The sequence below is a fragment of the Chrysochloris asiatica genome, unplaced genomic scaffold (genome assembly GCF_000296735.1).
Source record: "Chrysochloris asiatica unplaced genomic scaffold, ChrAsi1.0 scaffold00138, whole genome shotgun sequence".
Taxonomy (NCBI): Eukaryota; Metazoa; Chordata; class Mammalia; order Afrosoricida; family Chrysochloridae; genus Chrysochloris; species Chrysochloris asiatica.
The window spans coordinates 1841117-1851475 of record NW_006408656.1 but is presented as its reverse complement, the minus strand read 5'-3'; the positions used below and the strand labels follow the sequence as shown (position 1 = coordinate 1851475).

General features: G+C 37.6%; 1 pseudogene; it reads right to left on the bottom strand.

Moving 5' to 3' along the window:
• Positions 1 to 8227: 8227 nt before the first annotated feature.
• On the bottom strand, positions 8228 to 9480 carry LOC102818543 (annotated as a pseudogene).
• Between the last annotated feature and the right edge of the window lie 879 nt (positions 9481 to 10359).

Here is a 10359-nt window from a genome sequence, read left to right as displayed (position 1 = left end):
TAGGTATACCGAGTTCATTGTGGAACTTCCGACAAGATGTCAGACTAGGCAAATGCACTATACAGACCCTCTGCAATTAAGATATGAGTGATCAAATAAAACAGACAGATGAAAATTCAGGGACTCTGAACTTCAGAGGAAAGGTTAGAGAAGTAGATTGAGTGCTTGCTGGGAGAAGCTGAGCAGGGATGGTGAGAAAAGGAGACTGACTCGTGAACTGCAAACCAGACATATCAAGACCATCTTGTAAACAGCTTTGGCAACAGAAGGAGGCCTAGCAGAGCAGATTCACACAGGTGACAGGAAAGATGTGATTCCTTCTTTTTCCCCAAGCTCCCCTGGTGACCAGAGGTATGGCCTATTCCTATCCTTATTCACCCCCATTGCAGACCCTGCTCTCTAGGAGTGTGGAGCTACATGATTGGGTGCCTCGCCAGTGTGAAGTGGGGACTGGCTGTATTGCTTTGGTGCCTGGATCCAGGCAGAACTTTCTCTAGACCCACAGAACCCTCAGAGCCACCAGATTCACATTTAACCAGTCATCCTACCCCTAGCTGTTCTGTGGTCCTAACAGACACTAAGGCCAGCTCTATCAAGGGCCTCTGCAAACTACTTCCAGACTGAGTGCTCTGAGTATATATTACAGTGACACTGACAGAAACTCCATCTAGGGTCAGGAACTCTGCTGTCACAGCCCTCCTATACCCATTTCATGAGTTTCTTGGCATGCAGGAGCCCCCAGAGTTTTCTCCTCTCTGGGCCAACAGCTGCACTGCTGTTTTTTGTTTGATTGTTTTAGGGTTTAGTTTTTACCTTTGTTGTTTCATTGTTTTGTTTGTTTATTCTTTCTTCTCCTTCCTCTCTTTCCATTCCCTTGAATTTTATCCTTTATATTTCCACTTTTGTTTTTCCGGGTTTTTTCCTGTTTCTCCTTTCCCCTGTTCTTTTTTTCTCCCTTTTGTTCATTCTTTACTATTCTCTACTTTCTCTTTTTATCTTTCCTCTCCTTGGTTTTTCTAAGTGTTTTTAAAATTCCCTTCTTTTATTTCCTCTCTTATATTTCTTTTCTATAGCTCCATTTTCCTGTTCCTCTTTGTATTTATTCTTAACTACTTTTTAAATTTTTCTTCCTTTTATTTTCTCTCTTATTTTCCTCTTCTATAGCACTATCTCCCTGTGCCTCTTTTGTCTTTATAGCTATTATATTTTTGGGGTTGTTGTCTGTTTTTGTTTATTTTTTCTCTTCATTATTTTCTCTTTTCATTGTTGGTTCATTGTTTATTCTGTTCTGTTTACTTGTGTGTGTGTCGGGGGTGGGGAGGGCTCTCTCCCACCCAATAGGAAAAAGCAACCATGCCCATACCGCCCAGCTACACTGTACCATCTACAGTTCTACCCACTGGGCAAGAGCTAATACCAGCTCCTATATCACCTGATCAATGGTAGACAGTAGCCAACACCAGCCAAACCCACCCTAAACTGAGGAGCACAAACAGTGAAAGAGAACAGTAGACACACTTCCATTTTCTAATTGCACCCACAGGAGACAGCTGGTGAAACCCTAAGAACACATTAACACATAATCATCAATTAAATACAAATATGACAACCCCACAATGCAGACAAGAGAGAATGGCTCAAACAAATGGCCAGGATACAGAGCAAGAAAAGGGTTTTGAGGAAGAAAAGGTAATGGAACTAATTGAAAAAGAATTCAAAAGAATGATATTTAGGTACCTTATAAGGATTGACAGAAAGATTGAGACAAGCAAGAAGAACACTGAAAATAACTTTAGCAGAATTCAGGAAAGTACTACAAGAACAAACTGATAAAATAAATGCAAATTTTGCAATAATACAAAACCTGCCATTAAAAATCCACAGATTAATACTAATATTTCAGAAATGGCAATACATTGAAAGGGCAAAGGAGTAGATTTGAAGCAATGGATTCCCAAATTAGTAAGCATGGAGATAAATCTCTCAACAATGCTAGAAGAACAATCAGAAAAAAAGAATGAAAAAATCTGAGGAAATCCTAAGAGTTATGTGGGACACCATGAAAAGGAACAACTTACAGGTGGCTGGAATTCCAGAACAGAAAGAGAAAATAGAAATCGTAGAGAAAATTGTTGAAGAGTTGTTGGAAGAAAACTTCTCTAACATCACAAAAGAGGAGAAGGTAAGCATACAAGAAGCTGAACGAACCCCAAATAGGATAGACCCCAAAAGAAAATCATTGGGACATATCATAATCAAACTTTCCAAAACCAAAGACAAGGAAAGAATTCTAAGAACAACTCTGGAAAACTCCTAAGAGCAACTCTGGAAAAACAAAGAAGAACCAATAAGACTAAATCCTGATTTCTCAGCAGAAACCATGCAAGTAAGAAGGCAATGGAATGACATTTACAAAATTCTGAAAGAAAAAAATTGCCAACCAGGAATCATATACCCAACAAAGCTGTCCCTCAAATGTGTTGTTGTTGTTAGGTACCATCAAGTCAGGACCTACTCATAGCAACCATATGTACAACAGAACAAAACACTGCCTGGTCCCGGGTCAACCTCACAATTGTCATTGCTAGGCCTAAGTCCATTGCCACCACCACTGTGCCAATCCATCTTGTTGAAGTCTTCGTCTTTTTCTCCAACATTCCACCTTACCAGCCATGATATCCTTCTCTAGTAACTGGTCCCTCCTTATAATATATCCCAAATATGAGAGACGAAGCTTGGCCATCCCTGGTTCAAATACAGTGGCAAAATTAAGACATTTCCTGATGAACAGAAATTAAAGGAATTTGTAATGACCTGACCAACTTTACAAAAAATACAAAAGGGCATTCTTTGGATTGAGAACCAACAACAGACAACAACCTGAGATTACCATACATGACAACAACACCCAGAACTAGAACTCAATCTAGATATTTAAAGTAAAACAAACCTGTAAGACTGAAAATAGGAAACCAGAGATAATAATTTATAATGAAATCAACTATAGAAGGAAAAATGTAGAGACAGAACTTCCAAACAGTGAGGAAGTCAAATAGATTTAAAGATAAAATAGACTGTTTAAAATAGGAAACATATTAATAAATTACAGGATAACCTCAAAGAAAGTTAATATACCGGCACATCAAAATAAAAAAATTAAATTAAAAGAAAGAGGAAAACCAGAAAGATTTAGTAAATAGTAACACAACAGAAACAAAGAAAATCTCGAACAAAATGAACTCAGCATAAAAATTATGTGGAACAAAGAAACCAGCAGCACCACAAAAAAAAACACAGTAAAATAACACCAATCAATTCATACCTATTGATAATGGTGTTGGAGGAGAATATTAAAATACCATGTATTGCTAAAAAAAAAAAAAAAAAAAAAAAAAAAAAAAAAAAAAAAAAAAAAAAAAACACCAGGATCCTTCAAATATGCTGTCTACAAGAGACACTTTAAAAAGATAGAGACAATTTAACTGCCCATCAAAACAGAATAATGGATAAACAAACTTTGGTACATACACTCAATGGAATACTATGCAACGTTGAAGAATAACAATGAATCTGCAAAACCTGGAGGACATTATGCTGAATGAAATTAGTCAATCACAAATGGACAAATATTATATGAGACCAATGTTATAAAATATTAAGAAAAGGTTTATTTAATGAATGAAACAATCAGTGATGGTTATGAGGGACAGGAGTGGGGAATTATTCATGGGCTAGAGGGTATAAACATGTTAGCATCAATGATAGGCAATATACAGCAAGAGGGAGGTTAGCAGAGGAAAGATGAAGGTAGTGGAAGATGCAGAGGAATGCAGTAGTTAAAATGAATAGAGGTAAATACAGTTAACTGTTGGTACATGGAGGGGATTGCAAACATTGTAATGAAGCAAAGTATATGATTTGATGAATGTAAAGATGATTATAACTGATCTGCAAACCTTCACTCAATTCAAAATAACAAGTTAAAACAGAAAAGAATAGGTATGGATGTGGGAAGGTGGGTGGGAATACATGTGTGTGCATATGTAGATATATTTGGGGGTGTGTTGTTGTTGTGGTTAAGTGCTTTTGAGTTAGTTCTGATTCATAGGCACCCTATATAGAGTTTCCAGGGAGCTGCTGGTGGGCTTGAATCACTTAGCTTCTGGTTAACCGTCCATTGCTTATCCTACAGCACCACATCAGGACTCCATGTGTGGGTATATGTATATACATATTTATATTGCTGCATATAAGAGGGACTTCAGAAAGTTAATGGAAAATTCCACTATCTTTTAATTCCATTTTCCATGAACTTCTTGACTCTCCCTGGTGTATTCATCTATACAGTAAAGCACATAGGAGGCACAGTTATAGATGCTTCCAGACATATCCAAACACCTACCAGGATTTAAGGAGCTCTGGTAGTGTAGTGGTTACAAATCGGGCTGTGAACCACAAGGTCAGCAGTTCAAAACTACCAGCTGTTCCACATGAGAAGGATGAGGCTTTCTGCTCCTTTAAAGATTTACAGCCTCGGAAACCCTGTACAGGGTCGCTATGAGTCAGAACTGACTCCACAGCACATAACCACCACCAGAATTTATTTATTAAATTTGAAGACTTAGTACCATATAGTCTGTCTCCTGTGACAGGTCAACTGGCATAATTTAGTTCATAAAGATAATGTTCTGCATCTTAGAGTAGCATCTAAGGGGTTAAAAGCTTATAAGGGGCCATCTATTATATAACTATTTGTCTCTTCCCATCTGAAGCAAAGGAAAGTAAAGGAAACCAATGACTCAAGGAAGAAATCAGTCCACAGGACTTATGGGCAGCATGAACCATAGCCTCTTCTAGTCTGAGGTCAAAGGAACTTGATGGTGTCTAGTACCACTACTGATGGTTCTAACCAGAGACATAAGAGAAGGTCACAGTTAGAATGGAGAAAAATGTAGAACAAAACTCATTCCCAAAATAGACCAAACTCACTGGACTGATCGAGAGTAAAAATCCCCAAGATGATTGTTTTAAGATCTCCTTTTAACTTGAAACTGAAGTCACCTCCAGAGGTCATATTTCAGACAAGTAACAGTTGGCCTATAAAATAAACAGTAATACCCATGAAGAATGTGCTCCTTTAAATAATCAACTATATGAGATCAAATTGTCAACAATTACCCAAAAGCAAAGATGAGAAGGCAAGGAGGGGAAACTGGGTAGATGGAAATGGGGCAGACAGGGTTGAAATGGTCAGTGCTGATACATTGCGGGGATTTTAACCAATGTCAGGGAACAATTTATGCCTGAATTGTTGAAAGAGAGTCTAATTTTCTGTGAAATTTTTCAACTAAATCACAATAAAACATATTTTTAGAGATACATCTATAAACAGAAAAAAAGTATATCTTTGTTACATAAAAGACTCTACATATATCCACTTGTTTATAGTGTTATTCAAATCTCCTACATCTTTACTGATTTTTGTCTTCCAACTTATCAATTGCTAGAGAGTTACTTTTTTGTTGTGTTTTGATTTGTTTGTTTTTTATCATTCCAAGTAAGCATACCTTAGTGTTGTTGTATACTGCCTTTCTTATCACCTAAATTAACATGGGTCTAACCAGTGAATTATACTTCCTTTCCTCTCACCCCTGGTAAGCATCAATGAATGTTTCTTTTAGCATGACAACCTTTTCTTAACTTTTTACAACAATGGTCTCATACAATACTTGTCCTTTTGTAGTTAACTAATGTCACCCAGCATAAAATCCTCCAGCTTCATCTATGGTATGAGGTGTTTCACAGACTCATCATTATTCTTCAACATTGCATAGTATTCCATTATGTGTATGAACCAAAGTTTGTTTATCCATTCTTCCATTGATGAGCATTTAAGCTGTCTCCTTCTTTCTGATGTTGTTAATAGTGCTGCAATGTAATTTTTAATCTCCAACTATATGGTGAATTTATTAATTACTTCTTAAGTTTTGTCTTATGTATATATCTGAAGTGATTCTATAAAAATACTGAAATGCTGTATCTTGCAGATGGATTGATGCTTTCATGATTCATGGTGACTACATATTTTTTGTCTTGAAGTCTATTTTATCTCATATTGATATAGCAGTGATTGTACAACTTGAAGAATATAATCAGTGTTACTGAATAGCACACCTAGAAATTGTTGAGATGGTGTATGCTTTGTTATGCATATTTTCCCCAGAATAAAAAAAAAAAAAAAATTAAGCTAAAAAAAATCCATTTTACAAATGAGAGAATTAAGGTCCACAGAGGTCAAATAATTTTTCCAACTTCACAGATAGCAAGTGATTTCAAACCAAGGTCTTTTGTCTGTAAAATCCACCATCACTAAAGCCGTTGTTTCTTTCAATCTCTGTTACTACAGTGATCATTTGCATATTCCTACTATTGGCTGATTATACTATCTGCTACAACTGAGGATTCTAATTAATTAGGGCTTTACCAAAATACCACAATGAAACTTTGATGAGTTTCTGAGGATTCCTTTTAAATCAAAAAAAAAAGTAGACATCTGGGCTTAGAAGAACACTTTGAAAGGGCATCCTATCTATTTACCTCCAGATGGAACCACCCAGTACCAACAATTACTAGCAATACTTGTTGTTGATTGCTCTTGAGTCAGTTCCAACTTATGGCAACCCTGTATAGGGTTTCCGAGGAATGGTTGATGAGTCTGAACTTCCGACCTTTCAATTCAAACCTACTTATCCTACAAATGCCACACCAAGACTTGTTACTAAATGGTCATTTCCCTGGAATCTAAGGCTTTATAGAAGATATACTATAATCTCCCTTAGTCAAACTCTTAGACTAGCCAGCCTCACTGTCAGGGTTTTTCTTTCTTGAGTCTGAACTTAGCCTCTCCTCTTTACAAGAGAGAGACAAAAGACCTCTTTAAATAGCATTTTTTAACCCCCTCCACATTGTTGTGTAACCACAGACCCCTATAGACTTAAAAGATCATTTAAGCTTTCCCTTTTTCCTTTTTTGTCATGATTTTTTTTTCTTGGCCAAAACTTCTGTTGAGTTATCTCCCATTAATGATGCTGACATACAGGACCTAGATAAAGTGCTATATAAATGCTAAATAATCACAGACAAGCTTGAGTTTGTGAGACAGGTTATATCAGGCTACTGGGTTATAAGATCAGTCTCTTGCTGACATCCAGGATGAAATACACCAGCAGCAGACTTTCTTCTTTTTTTCGCAATAGAATATTGTTATGGGTTCCAGTGCCCTACCAGGAAGCTTCAAAAGAGAGCAAGCTATTCTTTAATTGTCTGTCTGTTCTATGACATGAACACCTATGTAAGCACTAAACTATACTGTTACAGGCTTTCAAAATGGATACTTAAGGAGCCTTGAGCAAATCCTCTGTGCTGGGAGTTGGAGATGAGAGTTGAGAGAATCTAGAGACAGGAGGACCCAAGCACCTTAAGACTGGTACATGTTCACAACACAAAGATTAGATGTGCCTAAAACATTTTTTTTTTAATTATTTTAACAACACAATGCCAAATGACTAATGTAACTGACTTTTTTTCACTGTGTTGACTAAATTATCCCACTATTTTGACATTGTGTAAGTAAAGTCATGCTCAAAGGACCCATTTCCAATATTTGTGTAGAACAGATGACTATAGACCTGTCCGTAGATACTATCTGTATGACATCAAGTCAGCTCTTGAAAGGTAAAAATTTCAGTCATTCTTACAATGTCAAAGAACATATTTGGAGTTTTTCATTAGATTACAGACTTGATAAATTGCTTGGGTGGTTTTTTTTGTTTTGTTTTGTTTTTTAAATGGACAATCGTATTGTTTATTTAATAGATTATCAACTTTGTCCCCATACCTGCTTAAAACTGGAATTTCTTATTTCCATTCCAGTAATAATACAATGACAAAGTTAATCAGAGTAAGCTACTTAAAGAGAACTAAGCTCACTTTCTTTTAACATGCAAAATATAAATATACACATTCTAGAAAGCACTAGTTAGCCACTAGAAATTTAAATTGAAGAATGTAGGAAAATCCAGAGTGCCATAACGAGCTGAGATGCTGTGAATACGTTTAAGGGTTCCTGGTGCTTCATTTCTTTAGCAGAATCTTGACAAGCTAATGCTAAAGGGAAAGCACTCAGTTGACTTAGGACTATGTACAGGAACCAAAGGGCAGGAAATCACTAAACGTTGCTGAGAGCATCCACCCCAGGAAGAACTTTACCTTCCAGGAGCTCCAGACTAGCACCACCCCCAGTGCTCACATGGCTGACATTATCCTCAGTGTTCCATTTGGCACAGCAAGTGGCAGTATCTCCACCACCTATGATAGTGATGCAGCCCCTGGAAGTGGCTTTTACCACCTCATCCATGAGGGCTTTGGTTCCCCGGGCAAAAGCTTCCCATTCAAATACCCCCACAGGTCCATTCCACACAATCTGCTTAGCCTGAGTGACAGCCTCTGCATACTTCTTGCTGCTCTCAGGACCACAGTCCAAGCCCATCCAGCTAGCAGGTATGCCAGAGGTCACAGTGGCTTGGCCAGTTTTGGCATTCTCATCAAACTTGTCAGCAATGACAAAGTCAATAGGCAAGGTAATCTTCACACCATTCTTCTCAGCTTTAGACGTTAAGTCTTTGACAATCTTGGCTCCCTCTTCATCAAATAGAGAAGTACCAATCTCCATGTTATTGAGCACTTTAAGGAAGGTAAAAGCCATTCCTCCACCAATAATCATCTCATTGACTTTGTCCAGCATATTATTGATCAGTTGGATCTTGTCTGCAACTTTAGCTCCGCCCAGGATGGCCAGGAAGGGTCGTTCTGGGCTCTCCAAGGCTTTGGCAAAGTAATTCAGCTCTTTCTTCATCAAGAAATCACCAGCCTTCTGTGGCAGATTCACTCCCACCATGGAACTGTGGGCTCGGTGCACAGTGCCAAAAGCATCATTGACATAGACATCCCCTAGTTTGGAAAGTGAAGCCTGGAAAGCTTCTATTTCAATTGGCTTGGCTTTCACCTTATTCCCAGAAGCATCTTTTCCCTTTCCTTCTTCTTCTACATGAAAGCGAAGGTTCTCCAGCAGGATGACAGAACCAGCAGCTGGATCATCACAGGCTTTCTCTACTTCTGGACCCACACAGTCCTTCAAGAAAAGAACAACCTTGCCCAGCAAAAATTTGAGTTCTATAGCAACTGGCTCTAAGGAGTATTTGTCAGCATGGGGACACCATCAGGCCGGCCAAGGTGGCTCATAAGAACAACTGACTTGGCTCCATTGTCCAAGCAGAATTTGATGCTCAGGATGGCAGCCTTGATCCTCTGGTTGTTTGTTATCTGGTTGTTCTTCATAGGAACATTAAAGTCCACTCTCATGACCACTCGCTTTCCTTTCACGTCCAGTTTCTCCAGAGTAAGCTTGTTAGAAAGAGACATCTTGGCAATACAGCAAAGACAAGTTGCTCGGGGGGCACAAAGAGACTGCGAGCTGCAACAGCCTAGGAGCGCAGGAGAAACGTGTGCTGCTTGGGTGTATTTGCAGAAAAATATAGTCACCCTTCTGATTTTCTTTCTACCAAAAGTGGCCATTTTTCATATGAGCAATTGATTATACACATGCACATAATTATATTCTAAGATGATTTCCAAGCTTGTATAGCTGGAAGGAATCTTATATTCTAGAATCAACCTTTATATTTAATAAATGAGGAAACCGAGATAGAGAAAAAATTACTTATTAAAGGGTACTCTGCACTAAGGCAATAGATGTATACTACTAATTCATATCTTTTGACTCCTGGTTCAGTGAATGCTCTTTCCTGTACTGTATACATGCTAGTTGGACTCAAGACTAGGACTAATTTCCTGTAGTTTGTTCATAAAATGGCATTATGTTTCTTGAAATAGTTGGTTAACTGGTGTGTTTTTTACAGAAAAAAGAACAAACAAGATGATCTTAATGCATTTTAAGTCTACTATTCATAGTCTTTTCTATAGTATACCTGTAAAATGGATAACAGTTACTCAATTGCACTTGTTTTATCCATATCTGAAATGAAGTATTTGCATTTCTAACATTTACATGAATGTTATTCAACATCTGCATGTGCATATATATAGGAGTTAATATTTATGTTTTCCTTCATAGGTGTATATTACTCAAACCCTATCATCAGCCTACCTACTAATTTATGCCTGTTGTTGGCACATCTTTTGCATAATTTTCTAAAGTGCTCAAGAAGAAACACAATCAGAACATATAAAAACACATGTACATGAAGTCTTAAGCACATACTCACACACAGACAGTGGCCA